The sequence below is a fragment of the Cricetulus griseus genome, chromosome 5 (genome assembly GCF_003668045.3).
Source record: "Cricetulus griseus strain 17A/GY chromosome 5, alternate assembly CriGri-PICRH-1.0, whole genome shotgun sequence".
NCBI classification, from domain to species: domain Eukaryota; kingdom Metazoa; phylum Chordata; class Mammalia; order Rodentia; family Cricetidae; genus Cricetulus; species Cricetulus griseus.
The window spans coordinates 141,361,737-141,377,184 of NC_048598.1; positions in this window are offsets into that span (position 1 = coordinate 141,361,737).

The window sequence follows — 15,448 nt, forward strand, 5'->3', positions numbered from 1 at the left end:
TAGAGTGGAGTTTTAATCATGCAGATACAACTTCTGATGCTTTTGAACTTAATTGTTGTCAGTAATAACTGCTCTTAACGAAAAAGTTCTTTTTGAAAATTATGTTATGGCAAGATATCATGGGAGAACTTCTTGGTAGACTTTTACTAATTCTACCCTTAATATCTTAGTAACTTTCTCTCAGGAAGGTACTATCAGTTGAGGGTATAAGATACAGAAACTACAAAAGGGAATCATATGAAATAATGTGCAGGTAAGTAGATTGTGTCCTATGAGATACTTTTGGAAAGTGTGCTGTCCATTTTGTCCTGACATTTGTCTTTTCATATCAGATCTCTATCTTTTACTCTGTATCTTCTAAAGTTAGAGGAAAAACAGCCACTCCTACTTCACTGAGCAAGAAATTGCTTTCACCAAGTTAGAAGTCACTCTGCATTTTATCTTAAATATCTCTCCAACTTTCTAAACTTACTCTTACGTTGTCTCTGACTTGATTTGATTCCCTCATTGAATCCCATTCTCCCCTTATCATTTTAAATCTCTCTGTAGTCAGCTCTGTGAGACAGCCATCTTTCATTTCTGATACTGCTCTATTCATTTTATCTCTGTTCAGAGAATGTCTGCATGAAACAACCAGCTTTTCTATTAAATATACATGAGGTAACTTCACATGGATTCAGCAGAATTCTGTCTGCTGGAAAGGCATTGCATTTCATTCCCAGGCATTTGGGGAGTGGATTATTCATCATATTTCCTGGAACATGATGGCTTTTAATAAATTATGAGTCTGTGTCTCATGGTTTTAAGTTCATGAGCTGAGCTTTGCATCAATACATATTCACTATATCTGGCTCTGACTTACACAGAATTCCTAAGTTAGCAGCATTACTAAATCACTTACCTCAACAAATCTTCTAGAGTCATATGATATACTTGAAATCTTTTACTATGAACATTTACATTCTTTAAAAGATCTTCTTCACCAAATGAAGAATGACCTGAACTTTTCAGAAACACTGCCACTTCTTCAGAGTCCTCACTGTTACCACAACTTTGCAGTCATCTAGGCATAGAGGGGACTTAAGGCAAGTCAAGTCTATAGATGGGCAGAAGACACTGTTTTGTTTGGAGAAAGTGCTCTAAGAACAGAAACATTTGGTCCTTTGACTTTCTGTGAACCTCACACCAGAATGAACACACTAGCAAAAGAAGACTTACTTTGTTAAATTCAATGATAAGACATTAGTAAGTGGATACCAGCCTAGCACATTCAGCTGTGTATTTTGATGCTATCATATATTTTCCCAGAGAGTTTTAATCACTTTGTGTGGTGTATGTTTTAATTTATTATGTTGATAAAAGGTTCTACTTTTCATTGAATGACTTCATAGTAGGCAAAAAATCTAAGACACTAGACAGAGTAACAATACTCCTAGCATATATGGTGTTTTCTGGGTAATGAAACACAAGGACAATTAATATTGCAATATATCATGACAAATGTTGTGGACAGGGAAACACTGAGTTTAAGTTACAAAATCTTTCCTTGACAGGCCATTTGGGGATGTGTCTGAAAGGAAGTTATAACATTTTAACTAAAAAATCCTTTATATACTTTTAAAAACATAACCAACTTACTATTATTCTAGTCTAGGATGAATTTCACTTTCCAGGCAAGATTATTGATTCCTATTTGAGGGCAGTAATAGTAAGACTGCATTGTCCTCTAGTGGATCCCTCTTCACTGGCTTGGCCTGAGGCTTGTGGACAGTAAAGGACATTTTATTTTGCCCTTCTTCCTTCTGTCTTCCCTCATTTCAATCCCTCCAAATCAGCTCCCTACCTTCCTTCTTGCTTATAGTTGTCAAGGTTTAACTCAAAACGGTCCTATACATTCTAGTAAGAGATCCAACATGCAGCTATATGACCCAGTCAGAAAGCACGTTCAAAAATTTAATTTCATCATATTTCTAACCATTTTGGGCTGCTTTTTTTTCTTCAGACTGTGTGGTTTTATTTACTATACAAAAATTATTATCTAATTAGTTATTGTTGCTATTTTATTTTTGTTGCTTTTTGTTTTGTGTGTGTGTGTGTGTGTGTGTGTGTGTGTGTGTGTGTGTGTGTGTGTGTGTGTGTGTTGATAGAGAATAAATACTTGTACATGCTCATTGAGTGATCTGCCAATGAGTTACATCCTCAACCCATTTTTTTGAAACATGATCTCCTTAAGATACCAAGGCTTGATTTGACTGGCTTGCAGCTGAGGAAGACCTTGAACTTAAAATTCTCCTGCCTGGGCTCCCTAAGTAGGAGGGACTAGATACCAATTCCATGCTACCTGTTTACTTTGTTGTACTTAAAGACATATAGAAGCAACTCAACCAAAAATATCACAGTAACTTCAAAAATATTTGCATATACTTATCTTATCCTATACATACACAGAGATTAGTAAATGCCATGCCATGATTTCTAACTTTTAAATAATTCGAAAACCTGCAAATAAATCACTTTTACTTAGTATATTAAGCTTTAATAATTGAAAATAGGTTATCTTGATGATCATGTCTATTGGCTGTGATGGGTAAAATTACTTGTCAACTTGACAGTATCTAGAATGACTTAACTGACAAACCTTTAGACATATTTATTGACTTAGATAATGAAAATGGAAGACCCAACTTAAGTTTGGGCAGCACCATTCCCTGGGCTATGGCCTGGGAATAAATAAAACAGAGAGAATTAAGCATATAAAGTGCTTGCCATGCATTCAATGAGGACCCCATGTCAAGAGTTAAAAGCTGGATACTTGTATTCTCTCAGAGGAAGGCAGAGAAAGGCGATCCAGAATGCTCACTGGCTAGTTGTTATGGCCAATCTTTGAGTTTAAGATTATGCCCCAAAATAAGGTGAACAGTGATAAGGGCCCCTTAAAGTCCAACTGTGCTTCCAAAACACACACATTGGCACATAAACCTGCACACACATGGATCACAAATATACATATGTGAATGCATACACACACACACACACACACACACACACACACACACACACACACTCACACACACACACACACACACACTGAGTATGGACACACACCTATCTCTGACTCCTGACTGGGGGCAGAATTTTAGCAACTGCCTTGATTGTGCTTTCAGGACTCTTCTGCAACTGTATTTTGTAATCTCTTTAATCTGTAGTCAGTCTTTCTTTGGACTGACAGCTCCTGCAAAATAACAAAAGGACTTCATATTAAAGTATCAAAGCTTTGCCTTAGCTTAGGCTTTTTTTCCAGTTAGCTCTTAAGTCTTAAATTAACCCATTTATATTAACCTATGTTCTGTCACATGGATCTTTCCCTCTCCTGTTTACAGTATATCCAGTTTCCAGACTTTTGCTAGTAAATCTCTGCCTCTCTGATTCCTTCCAAGACTTCCTGTCTCTGCTTGGAAGTACCACCTATTCTTTCCTGCCTAGCTTTTGGCAGTTCAGCTCTTATTTATTTATTTATTTATTTATTTATTTATTTATTTATTTTTGCTTTTATTTATTCTTTGTGGATTTCTCATCATACTGCATTCTGATTGCACTTGTCTCCCTATCCTTTCTCATCTGGCCTCTGCCCTTGAAACTTCCCCCACCCAAAACAAAAGAAACACAGGAAGATTTGGTGGACATTGCAGAGCTCTCTTTGAGGGTACTACCATGCCTGGGGAGTCAAGGTTGGATGGGATGGGGGGTAGGTCCAAGGGGAGGGAGAGGGAGAAGGGATTTACATGTGAAATAAGCTTGTTCCCAACTTGAACTAATAAAAAAAGTAAAAAAAGACATAAAACCATACCAAAACAAAATCAAAACAGAAACGATAAACAAAAAGAATATTAAGAAGAATAAGATATATAAGAATAAGAGTAATAAAATAATAATAATAATAATAATAATAATAATAATAATAATAATAATAATGATAACCTTGTGGAAGCTGCATTATTGCCTGTTGAGACACACAGTGTCTTAGTTTGGGTTTTTATTGCTGTGAAGAAATACCATAACCATGGAAACTCTTATAAAGAAAACATTATTTGAGTTGGCTTACAGTTTCAGAAGTTCAGTCCATTATCATCATGAAAGGGAGCATGGCAATGCACAAGGAGATGTGGTGTTGAAGTTGAGATTGCCAAATTTTGTAGGCAACAGGAAGTCAATTGACTGTCACACTTAGAAGATTGAGAACAGGAGACCTCAAAGCCCACGCCCACAGTGACACACTTCCTCCATAAGGCCACATCTCTTAAAATGCCACACCTTATGGAGGCCATTTTCTTTCAAAACACCACACACATTTCACCCTTTAGTCTGTTCATCTTTACTTCCAATTGGTCATTGTCATGAGTCATTGGGATAGCTCAAGATCTCTGGTTTCTACTATACCACTGATAATGTTCACTCACTGGGATCTTCATGGATATCCTATTGTAGTCCTGTGACATGGAAATCCTGCTGTTTGGATTCGTAGGTCCATCCATTTCACATGCTCCAATAGTTCATAGATTTGATGGGTGTTGGCATGGGCCAACTCATAGCCTTGCTTATGGGCCTGGGTGGTAGCTGAGTTGGTCAGCTAACTAGATTTCCCACATCACCCCAATCTATAGGAGTTCTCCAGCAATGCTTTGGCTAGCTCACCAAATGCAGTCTACAGCAAGGAGCAGGACTAGTTCACCTGCTCTTGATCTGAGTCTCCCTCATTTATATTGCCAGGGCCAGTTCTCCTGTTTTCCCCAGGCAAGGTACAGGGCCCTCTCTCCCAATTGCTATAGAGGGAATAGTTGTGGGGAGGGTTCTGTTCTCTTGCTCTCATGTCCTAAAGTCTGGCTCACCTGTGACCCAACAACAGGGTCAGCTCTAGTCTTCTGCCCAGGTGACGTGCAGGGCCTGTTCTCCTGTGTGCTGTAGGTGTTATTAGTTCTCTCACTCTCATGCTCCCAGGCACAGCTCTCTCACATGCCACAGGTAGCAAGGAACCAAAGTCGGGAGGGCCTCTTTCCCTCACCCAGGCCACCATATGGTAGACTGGAGGCAGTGGATTCAGCTCACAGCAAGGTCAGCTCTATTATGCTGCCCAGATATGAAGAAGAGGTTGTTTTCTCATGTGCTACAGCTGGAGAGAGTCGGGGCTGGCCCTCACCAAAGACAGTAATGGATGCCTGGGCCCAGCTTGTATCAGTCCCATGCTATAGAGGCTATTTATTCCAGATTTATTTCTTTGGGGCTTCGATCAGGTCCAATCTAAAGGCCCTGGGTCCATCTCAGACTTGGGGAGTGCTGGACTGGGAAACTCCTAGCTACCCAATGGCAATAAAGAGGAGACACAAACATCTTGTCATTTCAGGGGGGCTCTCAGACCATGCTGGAGTCTGGAGTCCATGGTTTATTCCAGCATCTTCTTAAATAGCTTTCCAACAGTGGGAGTGACTGCAGAAGATATCTACTATTATGTATAAAGCTAATATCAACTAATTCTTTTAATCACAGAGGCACTCCTAAACAATACCTAGGCATGTAAAAAATCCCTCAGAACAGATGTGGAGGCACCCAGGGCCTAGGTCTGTTGTTATAAAAACTAGGAGACACCTGGTGTTAATTAGCTGGCATCTGAAAGACAATGGGAAATTCAGGCTCCTGGCATCCAGCTGAGGTTTGGACCAAAAAATATTATAATTGATAATTTTTTGCACCCCAACAACTAGGTGAAGAGGAGAAGGCATCTTTCCCTCACCCACACCACCAAATGGCAGAAAGAAGGGGATCTCTCCTAATCTCATGCCTTCAGGTTGGCTCACCTGCATCCCTGACCACCAGTTCAGCTGTAGTGTATTTCCCATGTGAAGTGAATGTGTATGGTGAGGGCATGGCTATCTTTCCTGAGTGTGTGTGCAAGGACTGACCTGTGGAGTAAACCCAGCTCCCTTGCCTCAATATCTAGCAAAAGTTAGGACCAGCCATCCTAGGACCAGTGAAGGGCAGGGCCAGCCGTCTCAGCACAGCATAGTTCCAATGATCCCCATGATACCACAGGCCATGAACATCACCAAGGACCGCAGCTTTACCAGAGCCATGGAAACAGACATGGCCCTCAGTAGCAACTCAGGCCCAGATGCCATCATGGCCTCAGTGGCAACACAGTTTCCTCTGATTTCCTCCTCATCTTGCTGGCAAATCTTTGCCTCTCTGATTTCTCCAAAAAATTCCTATCTCTGCCTGGAAGTCTTTCCTATACTCTCCTGCCTAGCTATTGACCATTTAGCTCTTTATTAAATCAATCAAAAATGCCTTGGCAGAGACACATCTTCACAGTGTACAAAAAGATTATCCCACAACATTAACTGAAACAAACTCTTCTTTCTGAAGTTGATAATGTCATAACAATCAGAAACATAACTAATGTGCAGGCTAATGTTCTAAGAGAACTATGCTTTTATTCACTCACCACATAAAACCAAGAGATATTTGACAATGCCATAAGAAAATTTTGGCTGTTAAGCTGGGGCCTGTGTGCTCCTATGATGGCAAGGGTAGCAAGAACTACTATGTTGCTATACACCCTGTAATGTCCAAGGAAGCTTCTTTTAAGAGATAATTTTCCATTCCGGAATCTCACTAGTACCGGTATACTACACTATAGCAGAGAGGTATTTTTCTAATGAAATTATATCCATCGTTAATTTTTAAGAATTTAGCGACTTTATCGATTCTTTAGTGTTTTCACATCATGCACCCAAATTCTGCATATCAGAGATTTCTCTGTGTCTCTCTCTGTGTGTATGTTTGCATGTATGTGTTTTAGCCCTCCTACACCTACCTCATCTCCCAAAGGTAGCATCATCATCATGGTAATTTATATTATTTTAATTAATAAAAATTGTTTACAAGTAATAGCATACCTAGACTTTGTGAAATTTTTAAAAAAAATTTGCAATCAGGATACTAGAATCTGAATTTTTGTGTTGATGAGGAATGAAGCAAGTGTTGGTTAAAGATTCTCACATTTTAAGTAAAACATATTTCCCTACATAGTAAGGATAAATGATTAAATCCTTCAGTGTATACAGGATAATGTGAGGCTGCTTTACAAATGTTTTTGGTAAATGATAGTTTAAGTAAATATTGTATAGATAACAGTGAACAATACAATACCCCTTGATACTTACCATGTTTCCTGATCTAACTCATTTTAGACAGTACATAACCAAAATGTATCTTTCCTTCGAGTAAATAAAGCAAGAAATAGCATTTATTTGATATCTGTCTGATACACCAACACAGATTTTTCACAAGAGATATTGTGACAGACACATTTTTAAAAACTAAATGAAAGCGTATTCAACATTATTGCTATTAGAACCAAGTGGTTGGGAGTTGAAATGAGTTCCATAGAGATTTGAAAAATACAGGTATGAATACTCCACAGTTCCTGAGGGGCTTAGGTAGAGATTTGGTCATTATGATCAAGCCATATTTCTCTGCCTCTATCTCTGTCTCTGTCTCTGTCTCTCTCTCTCTCTCTCTCTCTCTCTCTCTGTGTCTCTCTCTCTCTCTCTCTGTGTGTGTGTGTGTGTGTGTGTGTGTATGAACTGCTCAGTGTAGTAAGATTCTCAACATCCTATGAAAGCTAGTATCCTAAGGTGATACCATTTTTCATAATCAAAGTATAAAGGATGGCTTCCATGTCACTAAGAAAATCATTTCTATACTGGACAAGATTTTACTATCAAAGAACCAAGAAGTATGTAATCACAAGATTTTTAAAAGTAAGTATTCTAAGTAAAAGTTAATCAAGAACATAGAATCAAGGCAATGCTTTGACAAGTAATGGGAACACTAAGGAGTCATGGCATGTCAATATGTTCTGTGCCTATGTCAATTAAATTAAAAGTCCTAATAATTATTATAGACCTATATATATATATATATAATCTTATAAAAAGAAAAGATGCTGCCAGATTTAAATACAATATTTTTGGTAAGAGATGAAATGCATCTTCATTTCCAAAACCTAGGTTACCTGTCACCTGCTTTTGAGTTTCAAATATGCTTCCATACTCTTTGTGTTGCAACATTTATCTTTCTATTTCTTCATATTTTCTTTATACAGACTTGTAAAATGGATTTATTTCCTAATGTGGTCATCAAAATCCCCTGTCGACTCTGATGTCCCTGCCATCATACCCTCATACTGGCGCTTTTATTCCCTTTGATGTTACATAGATCATGTTCCCATGAAAAGGAGATGCCAGGTTATCTTCTGATTAGGCTTTGTCACAGCAAAGGTCATGGAATGATCAACCTTGTGGGTAGTCTAAGTTCATAGTATTGCCTGTTAGTGAATAGAAACAAGATTTTCCTGTTTGCATTTGGTATCTGGTATCAGATGTTTTGTTCATATAGTTAAAGAATTAAAATGCTGGAAAAGGTCATCCCAGACACAGTGCACACAATACAAAGTGAAAAATATTTATTGACAAGTCTTATGGACTTATTGGTTCGAGAAAGGGACTCCATAGCCAGAGGGAAAACGGACTGCAAAGGGCTTTGCAATTCCATTTGGATTTTTTAAGTACCACCTGGTAATTTCCTTGCCTGTCCTTTTGTTCTATTGATCTAAGGTTGTCTATGTCTGCCTACTATATCAGGGATTGACACTCTTTTTGCCATGGAGCTTAGAAATCATTGAATTGTTGATTGACTGAGGTAAGAACAATCATCCCAAACCCTTTTGCTCTGTGTGGTGTGATAGGTCAGAAGACCCAGCACACACAGTGGGAAATGAGCTACATTTCAGGGAAATAAAGTAGTGACAAAGAAGTCCCTACAGACAGAAGAATCCATTAAAACAGCAGAGGGAGAAGCACTGGGGAGGAGACATCTCAGCAGTTGTGAGCATTTGCTACTCTTCTGAAGGATTCATAGTTGTTTTCTGGCACCCATACAGCCTATCATAGCCTGTCTGTAAATCTAGTTCCAGAGGTCAGAACTCTCTTCTGGCCTCCTTGGGCACCAGGAAAACAAGTGGTACTCAGACATATGAGTAGTCAAAACATCCATACACACAAAATAAAAATAAAGAGAACAAAATATCTCAAACTGTGGTTATTTTAGTCTTCTCTGTGGGCTCAAATTTACGGATAAGAGAATGGTGTTTCAAGGTCAATGGTACCCTCATGCAAAACCAGAAGCTGTGACCTTGTTCCTGTCATCAGATAGAACTGGAAATAAGTTCTGCCTGAAATAGTCATTTCAACAAAGAAAAAAAGAGCTCAGGTTAGGTATAGCCCAACAGCTAAGGCCCTGGAGAGAACCAAGCCTCATTGTTCTAATGGTGATACAGGGTTTACATAGCTTGTGGTAGTTTTAAGGCAGCACTAGAAAACTTACACAACTTGACTTTTGTGAATAAGTCAGTATCTTCCTTACTATAAATCCATAAATTTCAGCACTTTCATCTTTATCGAGCATTTCTCTATTAACAGGTGTTTTATACCTCTGCATGGTGATTATGGCAGGAAAACCTCTGCATGGTGATTATGGCAGGAAAACCCTTCAGCTTTTGTGATTAGCACTTGTGAGTCTCAGCCAGATGATTCTAGCCAGCACTCCTGATACACTGCTGCATCGAAAAGAGTTTCTATGGATGTGTTTTATTTTATTTTTATTAATGTAACATATTCTGTGGAACAACCTCCAAGATTTTACTCTTTGGACAGAAACGTGAATTCCATATCCTTTCAATGCAAGTTCACCCAAGTTTCTAAGGAACCCAGGATTTCTATGTTCCATTAGTTTATACTCAAGCTGTGAGTAATACCTGTGTGTTTAATTAGAATAGAAATTAGCTATTATTAAACTCAGTTCATAGTACATGTTAGAAAAACACATTTGAAGTTGTTAAAATACTTCTATCAAAAAGAGAATAAAGGAGATAGAACATTTTCTGTTTTAAGAAATGAAACCTCTAATGATATTACAATTATATTATGTCACACAGGCTAAGAAAATAATGAGAGTTAAAAACAATTACTTGAGCCTGGATCCATTTGGTCAATGGACTTCCAGAACTGTGACTGCTGATAGCTTATCTTTGTGGTGGTCTGTGTCTTCGATTGTGCATCCTTTACCTTACTATTCAATAAAATTGAGGGATTAATTCTATTGAAGGATTCCCATTTTCCAGATCCATATTTTAGCATCCAGGTTTTAATGATACAATACTACCCATTCTAGACAAGTTGTTTTCCATTCCTGTTTTTGTGTATTACCCTGATAAACAGCATCCAAATATAGTGAGCTTAAAATGCCCCTCTTAGTCTTGTACTGGCCTCCCTGACAACATCTGGGGTCCATGTGCTCTCCCTTGTTCAGGCCAACTGTTCCTGTGGGTTTCTCCAACCTGGTACAGAACCCTTCGTTCTTCATTCCTTCCTTTCTTCAACTAAATTCCCGATTTCAGCTCAGTGTATATCTGTGGATGTCTGTCTTTGCTTCGATCAGCCACTGGGTGAGGGCTCTAGGATGGCATAAAGAGAAGCCATCAATCTCATTTTAGGGGAAGGGCTTTTAGGTTATCCTCTCCACCATTGCCTGGATTGTCAGATTGTGTCATCCTTGTAGGTCTCTGGAGATCTCCCTGGTTCCAGATCTCTTCTCGGACCTATAGTGGCTCCCTCTGATATTGTATCTCTCATCCTGCTTTCTTTCCTCTATTCTTCCCCCAAGTCAATATTTCCCTCCATTTTTTCTCCTCTACTCCTTTTCTCTTGCTCTTATTGTAGCAGCTCCTTACCCCCCTACTCTCATCTCCCCAATTAGTTCAGGAGTTAATGCCACTTCCATGAACATGGATGTCAATAAGGAGGCCTCTGCACTTCAGGGAGCCTCTGGTGGTGGATTAGTTTTTTTTCCCTGGTGCAAGAAGGGACTTTGAGAGCCCATCCCATGTGAAGGATTACACTCTGGCCCTGGACACATGGGGAAGGGCCCAGGACCAGCACAGGAAGATTTGGTGGACTTTGCAGAGCCCCCGTTGAGGGCCCTACCCTGCCTGGGGAGTGGTGGGTGGATGGGGTGGGGGGTGGGCTGGGGGGGAGGAGGTTTGGGGGTGAGTGGAGGGAAAGGGAGAAGGGACTTGAAACAAGCTTGTTCCCTAACTAGAACTAATAAATAAATTTTAAAAAATGCCCCTCTTAGAGTATTTAACATGCTAATGTGCACTGCATACCACAGCTCCAATGGAGAAAAATTCTTCTAGTCAGTGAGGCTCCAGTTTAATTTACCAACTTGTTCCAGGACTTTTTTCATACAAAGTTAAATGTCATGATGTCAGTGTTTATAGAGATATACTGTTGAAAGAACTCAGAAGTCACATTACTAACAAGAGACATACTTACATCTTAAAATAACTATGAATACAGACATATTATCTATGTAGTCACTACTATTTTTCTTGAAAAACTGAAATTGATTTGTGAATATCAGACATTTTAATGCTTGTCATTATTACTGTAAGTTATCTTTAAGCCTGACTGTATCACTTTACAGTGAAGTAGAACCAAGACTCTAGTTTTCATAACTAATGTAGACTTTGGTATCATTAATGAGTTCTGCATATAACCTTTATTTCATCATAATCTTTATAAGTTTATTTCAACTTAGAGATGAAGGACACATCAATATATTTGTATTTAATGATCATATTTGAATGATGATTTTAAGGATTGCTTCAACACTGCTGATTCTGTAATTAATTAGCTGTAAATGATCATAAAATTATGTTAATCCTCAAAAATATTGTTCCAGTATAAGTTTAATTACTTGGAATACAAAGTAAGCTGAATTGACATGGCATCATGCCAACCCCTAAATGTATATACCCACAAACACTTCTCTTTGTCTGAAACAAAGAAATATCTCCTGACAGTGAATAGAGTGAAAGTCAAAACTTATATTTACAAAAGATGCTGAGAAGTAATGACAGTTACGGGCTCATTCCAAGATGATATTTATACCACTACCTTAGGAATTAGGGAACATCACCAAAGAGGGGGCAGAAAGAACAGTCAGAGGATGAGGAAAGGGGCTGCAAAACACCATCTCCTATATAGGAAATAGACAGCAGAACCACAAACCCACCTGTTGGGGGCCCAAAAGTCAGTCATCATAACAATGAGCCTTGGAGTAGAAATGGACCTACAGTGCCCTACAACACAAAGCTGATTTGTCAGTTTGTGGGTAGTTGTTAGGTTATAAGATTGGGAATACCATAGAGTAGAGCTGAGCAGCCACCAACAGCTCTGAAGGTTATTTCCAAACTCAGGATTGCACACAGCTCTGACTCTTCTCTACAGAACAGTAGACAAAGCCGGAACGAAAATTTACAGGAAAGTATTTGGGAGCAGGAGTTAAAGGTACAGAGAAGAGGGACAAAAATTCACGGTGTACATACATGACAATGTGAAATAATAAAATTGCTGATAAAAAGAAAAAGAAATAACTTTAGTGTTAATAATACTACAGTAAACAATCAATATTTTTAGTAATGGTTGTTTTTTGATTAATTGCTTAACATTTTTTAACAAGTTTAATTTATAGAAAAAAAATGTAGAGACCGCTGACCCAAGCTAGAGGGAGCTCAGTGACTATGGACTGACATCTGGGGAACATGCATGGCACTGAACTAGACCCTCTGAATGTGGGTAGCAGCTATGTGACTTGATCTGTTGAGGGGGCTGGAAGTGACACCAGGACCTATCTCAGGTTCATGAACTGGCTTTTTAGTGTCCATTCCCTGTGGTAGGATACATTTCTCAGCCTTGAAACAGTGGGGAGAAGCTTGGTACTGCCTCAACTTGGTATGAAAGACTTTGTTGACTCCCCAAAGAAGGTCTCACCTCCTCTGAGGAGTGGATGGGGCATGAGAAGGGTGGGAGGCAAGGGAGGGCCTTGGGGAAGGGGAAGAAGGATGAACTATGGTTGGTATGTAAAATGAAAACAATTTTTTTAAATAAAAAAAGAAAACTTGGGTGGGAAGTAGAGTTTTTGTTGTTGTTTTTTGAGACAGGGTTTCTCTGTGTAGCTTTCGAGCCTGACCTGGAACTTCCAACTCACAGAGATCCATCTGCCTCTGCCTCCCCAGTGCTGGGATTAAAGGCTTGTGCCACCACTACCTGGCTGTAAGTAAAGTTTTAAAATTCTTCTTTACCTTCCATCCTTGGGTTTCACCTTATCTATATGTGCCAAGGGTATGGAATATTTGTTAAAATAGATGAATCTCATCTTTGTTGGCATAATCTAAGGTACATAGTTTCTATTTGAGTTCTCTATTATACTCTGTAGTTATTTTGATTTTGTCCACTACTCAGTTAGCTATGCAACAGAGGGCCTTTTTCAATTTAAGATAAGCCATGCCAATAAAATTCTGTTTTATAACAATATTTAAAATATACCTCAGATTAAATAGTACAAATAAAATAAAAACATATAAATTGCATGTCTTGTACATAATAACATAAGGCTCTTGAAGGTCTCAAAATATGCTTTAACAACATTATCATTGAGGAGGGTTTTTTATATTAAAAACATAAATTATGTGTATGTGTATGTTAGAACAGAATTTCAAAATGAATGGAGCATATGCATAACTGGAAGTAGAATTAGAAATGCAAAAATAGCATTTTGAAATTTTGAATAGATATACAGTATCTAAGGAAGCTCGTTAGGAATTTTAAAACTACCTACCCAGAAAACACATGCACTTTTGGTTTATTGTAAATCTTTTGACTATTTCAAGAAAAATTTAATAGGAAACCTTCATCAGTTCTTCAAAATTCCTAGAGAATGAACACATACAAACTTACTCTATGAAACTGTAGTGACAAAATGCAAATGTAAATATAACAAGTAAAAATATCAAGTGAACATGAACATCCATTAAGTCTCTTCACAAATACTTAAAATGCTAGCAATGTTTTGTTTGTTTGTTTGTTTTTCTTTTGGATTCATGAGACAGGGTTTCTCTGTGAAGCCTTGGCTGTCCAGGAACTCACTCTGCAGACCAGGCTGGCCTCAAACACAGATAGGTGCCTGCCTCTGCCTCCTGAGGCCTGGGATTAAATATGTGCATACCATTGCCCAGCCAATACTGGCAAATTTAAATATAGAAAGGACTGTCACCCAGACTTTGACAATCCCCCATAGAACACCTTGCCCTTTCTATAGAGCAGAAGAGAGATGGAATGGGAGTTGGTGGTGGGTCATGGGAGAATGGGAGGGGGAGGGAACTGGGATTGACATATAAAATAGAATCTTTCTAATTTAAATTAAGAAAGGGATAAAAGGCTCTCACCTTTGAAGAAAGATTTATTCCAACAATGTAAAATTACTTAATACTAATGAAAATGAAAAAACCTATGAAAATTCATTTTATTAATTTATTAAGAGAATACTAGAAAAAATGTTATGATTTCCTAACAGAATACAGACACAGAAAAGGCATTTGATCAAGTCTAGTGACTTTTCATTAAAACCCACAGAAGGGAAATTGAAGGGAACTTTATCCACCTGATCCAAGTTACTAAATATATAGAGTAAGTTATACAACTGGTATGTATTAATTATAAATACATTAGACCAGTCAAATGGCTTCACAGGGAAGGGTGCTTGCTGTAAGGACCAATGAACTAGGTTTTATCCCCCAAACCCAACCAATAGATTAAGACCAAACCCAATCTTCAAATTGTTCTATGATCTACACTCACATATCCTAGCATACTAGTACACACCTACACCCACCCACAAAGTAAATGAACAGGAAAACTAAATTTTTTTGAAAGATAGAATTATCTTAAGGTAAGACCAGGACAAAGTCAAGAGAGACATAACCTGGTCACTTATTTTTGTTTGTTTTGTTTTTTGAGAATGTGCTGGAGTTTTAGCAAGGGTTCATAAGCAAGAAAATGATAATCAAAGGTTCTTTGTTTCCAGAACACCTAAGTGTATATAATGAAAGGCTTATGAAAGTTATTACTGATGGTTGAATACAATAAGCACATTTAGCAGTATTTGCAGTTATAATCAGTCTACAAAAGTCATTTGTATGGATTAGAGGTGAATCACACACATTGATAATTAAGAAAAGCAATTTTCTTCATAATATTATAAAAAACAAAGTTATTAGAATAAATTTATTGAAAACATTTTATGATATATACTGAAGTAAAATTGTTGGAAATAGTTCTGAAGCCCTTAAATAAATAAATGAGGATTGTTGTGAATGGATTGAAGCACTTAATGTCCTTAAGGTAATGACTCCCCTAAGTGATCTGAACATTCAATGAGATTTCTATTAAAATCCCATCTCCTTGTCAGAAATTGACAAACTGTTCATAAA